This window comes from Lemur catta, chromosome 8, assembly GCF_020740605.2.
Source record: "Lemur catta isolate mLemCat1 chromosome 8, mLemCat1.pri, whole genome shotgun sequence".
In the NCBI taxonomy this organism is placed as follows: domain Eukaryota; kingdom Metazoa; phylum Chordata; class Mammalia; order Primates; family Lemuridae; genus Lemur; species Lemur catta.
This window is the reverse complement of record NC_059135.1, coordinates 42,285,278-42,295,242: the sequence shown is the minus strand read 5'-3', so window position 1 is coordinate 42,295,242 and position 9,965 is coordinate 42,285,278. Positions and strand designations below refer to the sequence as shown.

The 9,965-nt window shown below is 38.4% G+C and overlaps 1 long non-coding RNA gene across 1 annotated transcript; it reads right to left on the bottom strand.

The window, feature by feature from the left end:
• Window positions 1-1,059: 1,059 nt before the first annotated feature.
• LOC123643913 lies at window positions 1,060-9,212 on the bottom strand. Its single transcript, XR_006736950.1, has 3 exons — window positions 9,146-9,212; window positions 1,499-1,655; window positions 1,060-1,125 (listed from the first exon to the last, which is right to left on the bottom strand). It is a non-coding gene; the product is annotated as an uncharacterized LOC123643913 (long non-coding RNA).
• Window positions 9,213-9,965: the final 753 nt, after the last annotated feature.

Below are 9,965 nucleotides of genomic sequence, written 5' to 3'. Positions count from 1 at the left end.
CAGACTTCAAAGAGGTGTTTATTAAAACTGAATTATGAAACCAGGGTTTTAAATGATCTTATGCAGCAAATGAAGATTAGTCTTGTGTTTTCAGCTTTCTGTGTTTCACTGTGCAATTTGGTTTTAGTTTTTGTCAGGCAACCAGAATCTGATCATGCACATGCAGAGCTGATCATGCCCATGCAGTTCTGGAAAAGAGTCTCTGCAGATACAGTCACTCAGCAAGAGAAGGCAGTTTGGTCATCCTTTCAGGCTATAACTGCATTCTGGTCCAGTGAGCAGTGGTAATTAATTGTACTTTGTGCCCAGTGTAAAAATAAACAAACATGAGGGGGAAGGGCAGTGTCTGATAAATGCCACAGGCATTCTTGGAATTTAAGCTAGTTTCTTTGAATGGTGTAAAGGAAGTGAATGTCTCACTTTCTCCCAGAATAAAACCAGGTTGTAACAAGCAGCCAACCTGTAACAGCACCTTTACTCCAGCTCCAAAGGAAACCATGACAGCTTTTGATAACAAAAATAGCTTTATAAAATACAGCATTAATATTACTTAGATTCTCTCGAAAAACATAAGTTAACTGTACAGACCTATACAAAGCTTCTCCTAGATAAGCACTTTGGAAGAAAGGCAAGTAAATGGAAATATATACACATATATATATAATTTTTTTTTAATTTCAAAGGGAGAAGACTATCAGAGGAGATTTCACATACACATTTATTTGCTGTCCCAATGTAGCCCAGGAAAAAATATATAAACCATTGAAGATACGTTGAGTGTGGAATAATAGACTAAAAGACTGGAAGAAACAATTTAATTTGATCATTTATTTCTTAATAAAGAAACTGAATTCAAGGAAGCTATGAAAACCTGACTAGGGTTAGTTAGTGGCAGAGCTTGGATCCAACTTACAGGCTCTGAAAGAATATTATGTCAAGAGCTCTTTCTACAACACAATACTGAAGAAAGTAGGAGTAGCAGACTCGTTCAGGTTGTTATCGAATCTAAATTTTACAGGACAAATCCTTTTAGGGATTTGTCCTGTAAATTTGGATTCAGTCAAAAGGCCACATTCAAGGATCCAGAAGGCCACATGTAGCTCCAAGGCTGTAGGTTCCCCACCTCTGCAAATAAAAACACATAATGTTAAATAAATACTATCTTAGTTACTGTTTTGTTACCATATTGTACACTGCACTGCTGTGGTGTGGGCTGAGTTTTAAGAAACTGTGGATAAGCCTCTCATGGAAGGAAGAGTAAACTACATTGCTCAGAACAAAAACATTTTTAGGTGGCTGACTTTGTATGAAGGACCAAGAAAGTTAACTTCCTCCTCATTCTGGGAGACTTAAGAATTGCTTTCCACTTAGCCCTCTTTCAGCTCCAGGGCAAAAGTTTTCTGAAAGGGCACACTAAGTAGAGGACCCACAGTTAAAAGTTTGCAAAACAGTTAGCCTCCCACTCCCTGAAGGTCTTGTTGTACTTCTTCTGAGTCACCTTTTCAAGTTGGCAGCCTTTCAACCTGCTGTTGGGGCCACCCAGCATCAGTTGCACCTGTGGACTTAAGGTGGTTTCCCAGGGCGTGGTAGCTGCTGCTGGAGTTGTTGAGGGAGGCAGGTCAAGTTCTGGTCACAGGTTCTAGAATGTTTGGTCTCTAGGATAGAGGATTAAACAGAGAAGAGATGGAGGGTATAGGCTAGGCATAAAAAGAGAAGAGAATGTATGATGAATGAAGTGTCAAAGAAAAACCGAGATAAATAAAAAGGAAAGAAAAAATACTCCAAGGGGTACCACTTTAGCACAAAAAGCATTTCTCAACCTGAACAAATCTACAAAAAGAAAAGATTGTGATTTAAGGAAGATGGCATAAAAATGGATGACACCAAAGTGACAAAATTAGGAGACAAAAGAGTAAGGTGTTAGGTAAGGAAAGAAGGCTTTTATAGAAGGTTCTTCCAGCTAACTTTATGTCAGCAGCCATCTGTTTTGTGTAAGTCTCTGTTGTCTATATGCTATATTTGTATCGGTAGCTTTGAAAGCATACTTTTATGTTGTTGACACATGTATGTGAAAAGTAACAACAACTTAAAGATTTGATTTTCTTCCTTAAGTCACATTCCTTGACTCTAGTCAAGCCTCACCAAGAGTAACAGACCATAAATTCCAGGCTTTCCCAAGCCACTCTAACTCTGAGGTGGTGGCTGTTTGGTTTCTATTAGAAACATTAAGAGAAATAAATGATCTTAGACTCACGGAAAAAAATATTTCCAACAATCAGGATGTCACAGCTATAAAATTTTCAAATTTGGAAAATATTTATTATAACAGTTAAAATAATAAAAATTAACTGCTTTTCTCACTTGCTTAGAAAGCATAACTCAAAGTGGACACACTGAAAAGACCTTGATTGTGATTCTTCAAATTTCAGTCTCTAAAGATTATAGTTACTGTGTGGCAACCAGCATGCCAATTTTATTTTGAAGGGCTTGCCTCCCACCCAGATGATGACAATAATATTAAACAGTGTCCCAGTGACCTAGTCGCTAAAAGACAGCAGTCCTCAACATTGGCTGCATACAGGAAGCAACTGAGGAACTTAAAAAAATATATATATATATAAAATAATAAATATAAAAACACATACACCCGTACACATACACTGGCACCGGGTTCCCACTCCCAGAGATTTGGAGTCTATCTGGATGCGATGCAGCCTGGGCATCAAGAGTTTTAAAAGCTCCCCAGGTGACTTTAATATACAGCAAAATTTGAGAAACACTAAAAGCCTTGCTACTGACAAGCATGTTCCATGGACCAGCAGCATCGCTATTAGCTGTGAGCTTATTAGAAATGCAGAATGTCAGGCCCCACCTCAGGCTGCTGAATTAGAATCTGGATTTTCCTAAGATTCCCACACAGCTCATATGCACATTAAAGTCTGAGAATCACTGCTGTAAGGAATTCTTGTCACTGATTTTATTTTTCTCATGTTAGATGGTAATTACGTGGTTAATAAAAAGTGAAAGAAAGATAATTCAACTTTCATTCTCTAAAACTCAGGAAAACAGACTTTCATCTCTATGATATTCTGTGACATAAGGTGATATGAGATGACATCCATATATGTAGGGTTACGAGATAAAATATAGGATGCCCAAATAAATGTGAATTTCAAGTAAATGTTGTTTTTTTTTTAGTGAAAGTTTGTCCTAAAAGTCCCGAATATTACGTGGAATATATGTAATCTAAAAAAGTATTCACTGTTTATCTGAAATCCAAATTTAACTGGACATCCTGTATTTTTATCTGCTAAATTTGGCAGCCCTACATATATTCCCAGGAGCCTCTCTTTGCTCTCTAGGCTCTCCCAGTAGAAAGGGGAAATGATACCATAAATGGCCAAGTGGCTGCCCCCTAAGCTGTCTAGACTGATTGACTGTAATGTTGTTTCTCATCCAACCCAGACAGCGAGGACTGTGACTTCCCTAAGCCAGGCCGGTGACTCATCTAACTGGGAGAGTAGTGGGAAATTTACTTGCTGACTCAGGGAGACATAATTATTGGCAAACTTTTGCTTCAGTCTAAACCAAAATGAATAAAATTCCAAAGTGAATGATAAATATAGGAAAATACATAAATGCTTTAACTTGAGGCAGCAGGCATATTAATCACGTTTTCTTTTAGTTGATTAAAAGATATTTTCTTGATTTAACTGACTATTACACTCAGAGGCTGGTATTTTTCTTAAGAATTAACAGTTATTTAAGCCCCCTCAGGGATCACTTTTCAAGAATATATTTTGAATTTGTTTTCTCGATACTGCATGTAGTTTGTAAACACAGTGGCGAGTACTTGGAGCCAAGATGTGAATGTACATTGGGTGGCTGCCTTCCCTTTGCCATTGACTCCCAGCAGGCTTTGCAACCGTGGGCAAGTCTGCTATCTCAGTCCTTTCTCCTGAAATGAGCACTGATTTTATACTCTGTACCTAAGTTCTCAGGTTGACTCCAATCCTTCTTTATTCTTTCCACCATTTTCATGTTTAAATAAGACCTTTTGCCATTATCAAAAATCACTATAGGATCATCTATGGGAGAAGAGGAAACTAAGTTTAGCCAATTCTGACTCTTTTATATTTGGAAAGTTTTTAATGGAAAAAACCTGAATAAAGTAGTTGTGAAAAATATGCAATCCAGTAGTATGTAATGATTTTTTTTCTTAAGTAAATCCATAGTTGCTTTTGAGAGGTTCAAAATGGAAATCTAAATACCTTTTTTTTTTTTTTGAGCTTCTAGATCTTTTCTACTGAGGTTAAACCCTTATATTTAATGACTATTAGCCCTATTAACAATCCTGGTCTCAGGACTTGAAAGCAAACCAACCTCTTCCTAGCAAATACAGGAAGAAACTTCCATTTCAAAGCAAAGCCCATAAACACCATATTCCAGAAATTTCATAACCACTTCAATCCCTGCAGATGTGATCGAGAAAGCTCAAAGTATTAATTATAATACTATGGTGTGCGGGGAAAATAAATACAGCTACAAATGCTTTGCAGCTGACTCTATCAAGAAATGGAGTCTATTAATATATTCCCATATTTTGAACCTGGTCTGGTCTTCTCCCTTGCTTTGACACAGTAGAATGTGGCAGAAATGATGCTGTGCAAGCAAACCTAGGCGTCAGGAGAGCTTGCAGCTTCCACCTTTCCTGTCTTAGAACATTGCGCTGAGAAGCTGTCTCAGCCAACTGGAGAGTGAGAAGCCACAAGAAGAACTGAGGCACCCCGCCGACAGCACCACTGCCAAATACATGAACGAGGGAGGCCATTTCGAACCTTCCAACCTAGCCGTGCCTCTACCAGAATGACGCTGCCTGAATAAGCCTAAGAGAAACCAGGAGAGAAACTGCCAGTCAACCCACATAGAATCATGAGAAATGATAAATCATCGTCTAAAGCCACTAGGGTTGGCAGGGGCAGGGGTTATTATGTAGTAATAGGTAACTAAAAAGGTGGAATGCTCAAACTTTAGTGTGCATAAAACTCCCCCCCAAAAAATTGCTAAAAAAACCCCACAAAAACTCAGATCCATACTCCAGAAATTCTTATTTAGTAGACCTGGCATCACACACTTTATACAAGGACCCCAGGTGGTGGCAGCCCTCAGACTACCCTTTGAGAAACCCATCCTAGCAAGATTGCCTTCAGCACAGAGGAGGCCCGAGGCAGGAGCCACATAACCGTGCATTGCCCCTGCAGTCCGTCTCCCCGGAGTTGTACAATGCACATTGGCATCACCATCACCATAGGCAATAGCCCAGGTACAGACAGAAGCATTTTTTTTTGTTTATATATAATTACTTACAAAATAAAAATAGAAAAGGTTATTTCTACTCGAATTATTGGAGAGGAGGATGGATGGGGGAGCAGAAACAGCATAACCTCCTAGGGAAGTGGATTTGCTGGGAAACTTTGAAATTGATATGGGCTAAAGTCTTTTTTTTTTTTTTTGAAGCAGAGTCTCGCTCTGTTGCCCGGGCTAGAGTGCCATGGCATCAGCCTAGCTCACAGCAACCTCAGACTCCTGGGCTCAAGCGATCCTCCTGCCTCAGCCTCCCGAGTAGCTGGGACTACAGGCATGTGCCACCATGCCCGGCTAATTTTTCCTATATATATATTTAGTTGGCCAGATAATTTCTTTCTATTTTTAGTAGAGATGGGGTCTCACTCTTGCTCAGGCTGGTCTCAAACTCCTGACCTCGAGGGATCCACCCGCCTCGGCCTCGTAGGATTACAGGCGTGAGCCACCGCGCCTGGCCTGGGCTAAAGTCTTGAAGGAAGAGGCTACGTGTTAAAAATGCAGCAGAGTTGAGGCAAAAGTGGGGGGAAAAGTGTCCAGATTTTCTTGAGCATCATGAAAGGAGGGGAGAGAAGAATAGGAAAGGCAGATGTCTAGGAAGGTTTCTTTGAGTGGAGAACAGCGTAAACTGCAGGTGAATATTCTGAAACCACTATAGAAAGATGAAGGTGAGGCCAGGCGTGGTGGCTCACACCTATAGCCCTTTGGGCAGGAGGATTGCTTGAGGTCAGGAGTTTAAGACCAGCCTGAGGAACGTAGCAAGACCCCATCTCTACAAAAAATGGAAAAATTAGCTGGCTGTGGTGGTCTGCACCTATAGTCCCAGTTACCCAGGAGGCTGAGGCAGGAGGATCGCATGAGCAGCCTGGTACCTTACTGTCACATTTGCAGATGAGAGATGTATCCCAGAGGGGAAGAGCTATTGAAAACAGTGAGAAGGAAAGGGAGAAGGTCAGAAATGTTGATGCCAGAGCAGCTTCTGTTTTTTTCCATTGCATTTGGCACACTATTTCTGTGATGACTAAATTAATGAATGAATGAATTCCAAATATTAGAAACAGGGAAAAATTTGGTGCAGAATGGAACAGAAATGGAGATAAAATAAAGTTTTACCTCTAATTTTTTTGTAGCTATGGCAGTACAAAGTTGGAAGAGACTTTAGAATCTATCAAATCTGATTCTTTAACCTAACCTCTGTGTGAATGCCATCTATAAATATGCTGTCCAATTTGGGAGCCAATATTCACATGTGACCACAGAAATTTAAAAAAAAATTGAAATTTAATTTCTTAGTCACACTAGCCACATTTCAAGTGCTCAATAGCCACATGTGGGTGATGCAAGTATTCAGATATTATAGATATAGAATACCTCCATCACTGCAGAAAATTCTATTAGACAACACAGATCTATTACATCCCTATCAAATGATTATCCAGCCTTAGCTTTCATTCTTCTTAATGAATGTCATTCACTATTGCATTTGGGCCAGCCATAATTATTAGGTTGTCCTTCAAGTTTTCTTTTTTTCTTTTTCTTTTTCTTTTTTTTTGAGACAGAGTCTCACTTTGTTGCCCGGGCTAGAGTGAGTGCAGTGGCGTCAGCCTAGCTCACAGCAACCTCAAACTCCTGGGCTTAAGTGATCCTACTGCCTCAGCCTCCCCAGTAGCTGGGACTACAGGCATGCGCCACCATGCCCGGCTAATTTTTTCTATTTAGTTGGTCAGATAATTTCTTTCTAGTTTTAGTAGAGACGGGGTCTCGCTCTTGCTCAGGCTGGTCTCGAACTCCTGACCTGGAGCAATCCACCCGCCTCGGCCTCCCAGAGTGCTAGGATTACAGACGTGAGCCACCACGCCCGGCCTCAAATTTTCTTCCATATATTTATCCTAGATTCTTCAGATATATGAAAAGATTTATTCTCTATAGGGAGTATTTCATTCCAGTAACTGTTTAAATATTGTATTAATGATAAATATATTCTAAACTAAAATAGTTAGAATAACTAAACTTAAATAGTTAGAATAGAAAAGTTAATTCAACTTCTTAAAGAATCTCACTTATGCTTAAAGAGCAGAATTAATTTATGTAACCATCTCCATACTAGTAATTACTAGTTCAAAACTAAAAAAAAAAACTAATTGTAGAAATACAGTTATATTTCACAAAAATGCTGAACATGAACCAAACCTTTTATTTATTTTTTGTTTCTATGAGCTAAACCTAATGTAATTATGCAATTAAGAGTTCTGTCTCTAACTCCTTAGTGAACATAATCATTTTCTATCAAAACCAAATATTTAACATTTCATTAAAATCCCCTGACACATTTCCATAATGACTAAAAGGTAGAAATCCTTAATTAGTCTTCAAGTTTTAGAGGAAATAAGAGTGGAGAGTTTAGAAAAGTTACCAAATGAATCATTCAAAAGGAACAAAATTGGTGAAGGCATCAGCCCATCTAAAAATTAGGGCATTGCTCACAAAAACTGAATTCATACTTGTCTTACTAATATCAACAATTGGATGAGCTTCCATAGAGGATGTGAAACTCTCACAGGCCCTAAAAAGTGAACTGACTCTGCTTTCTGCAAGGGATATTAACCTCATATCATTAAGAAAACCGACAGACAATGCTTCTGATTTAGCCACTTAAAAAAGTAGGAAGAGTGGTCAATGTTTCCAGAGTAATTTCTATCAAAATAGATTAAGAATAAAAATTTTTGGCACTCAGAATTTAAATCTCTTGTCTGAGGAATTAAGGTGAGCATATCAGTTAAGATTAGGTTAGCCATGTATAGCTGAAAACCCAAATCATAACATCTTAAACAAGGATAGAGATATATTTTTCTCTTGCATAATACAGTCCAAGATTTACAGTCCAAGACTGGAATTATGGGTCCATGGTTAACAGAAACATAAACTTTCTGTTTTATAATTCTTAGATAGATCATGACCTCTATTACTAAGTATGTTTCTATGTTCACAATATGGCTGTTGCAGCTCCAACCATCACATCCATGTCCTATAAAGGAATTGCAGAGCAAAAAGGGTTCCTTATAAGATAGTCCCTCCTATAAGAGCTTTCCTATAAGCTACACCTGACAGCTTCTACTGACATCTCCTGGTTATCTATCAGGAGGCAGGAAATGCAGTTACTGCCACCATGATATAGTGGTTTTATTATCAAACCAAGGAGGGGACAATGAATATTGGGTAGGTAGCTAGCAGTCTCTATCAGAATAGTTGGATTATCCTTTCTCTGTACTAAACTTCCATTGTTGTACTGGCACATTTTATACACTTCTTTATATTGGAAACAGAACTGTGGAGTAGTAAAGAGCATCAGCTGTAATTAGCGTGAGCCTATGTTAGGGTTTTCCTTGGAGAGTACCAGTGTATAGCTGTTGTACCGATATAATTACTATGCGTGCTTCTGTTACTCTCTAAAGTGTTTCTGCTGGACAATAAATTGTATGGTCACCGTAGCTATAATAAACTGGTTAGAACATCTCTAACATTTCCTAGTGCTGTGACCTCAGCAAATTATTAACTTCTCTAAGCTCATTGTATTAGTTGTTTGTTGCTGAATAACAAATTGCTCCCAAAATGTACTTATTCAAAACAACAAACATTATCTCACAGTTTCTTTGGGTCAGTAATTAAAGAGCTGCTTAGATGGATAGTTCTGGCTCAGGGTTTCTATTGAGGTTAGATGTTGGCAAGAACCCCTATCACCTGAAGGCCCGACTGGGAAGGAGAATCCACTTTCAAAATGACTCACATGGCTCTTGGCAGAAGGCCTCAGGCCCTCACCACGTGGGCCTCTCTGTAGAGCAGCTTGTGTGTTCTCAAGACATGGCAGCTGGCTTCCCAGCCAAGAGAGAGCAAAAGGAAGCCTCAGTGCCTTTATGCCCTAGTCAACAAAGTCTCACGGTCACGTGCGCTTTAGTGTATTCATTAAAAGCAATTCACTAAGTCTAGCTCACTCTCCAGTGGTGGGGAATTAGGCTGTCCCTGAGGATAGCATAGTTTAGAATCACCACATTTATTTCTCTTATCTATAAAATGGGATAAAATTACCTATATACAATAATTGTATTGTTATCATGAGGCATAATTCATATAAAACATTTTAATAGAGTATTTGGCACGTAGCACATTTATTTATTTAAATAGTTGGCTAATCAGACTATATGTTCTTGACAGGGGTCGCATCTGATTTATTTAAGCAGTTCAAGCTGCAATCAGTGTTGGGCATATAAGGGGTACTAAATAAATATTTGATGATTAAGTCAATGATTAACATATTCTTTAATAAGACCAGTTAACCAGAATGTTTCTGTAAAAGGAAAGAAAAACAGTGTAATAGTCACGTGAACAAATTTGTTTTATTCATGTCAGATTTTCACAACTCCTTAAATAACAGGGCATGAAAAAATACATATTAATGTAATGTGTCATAAGTTACATAACTATTAACTCAAAATTTTCACTAGTATATAATGTTATTATAGGATCACCTTTTTATGTTCTTTTTATGTATTTTGTATTTAAAATTTCTCCTGCAAAATTGCATTTATGTAGACATATGTCTAGCTATG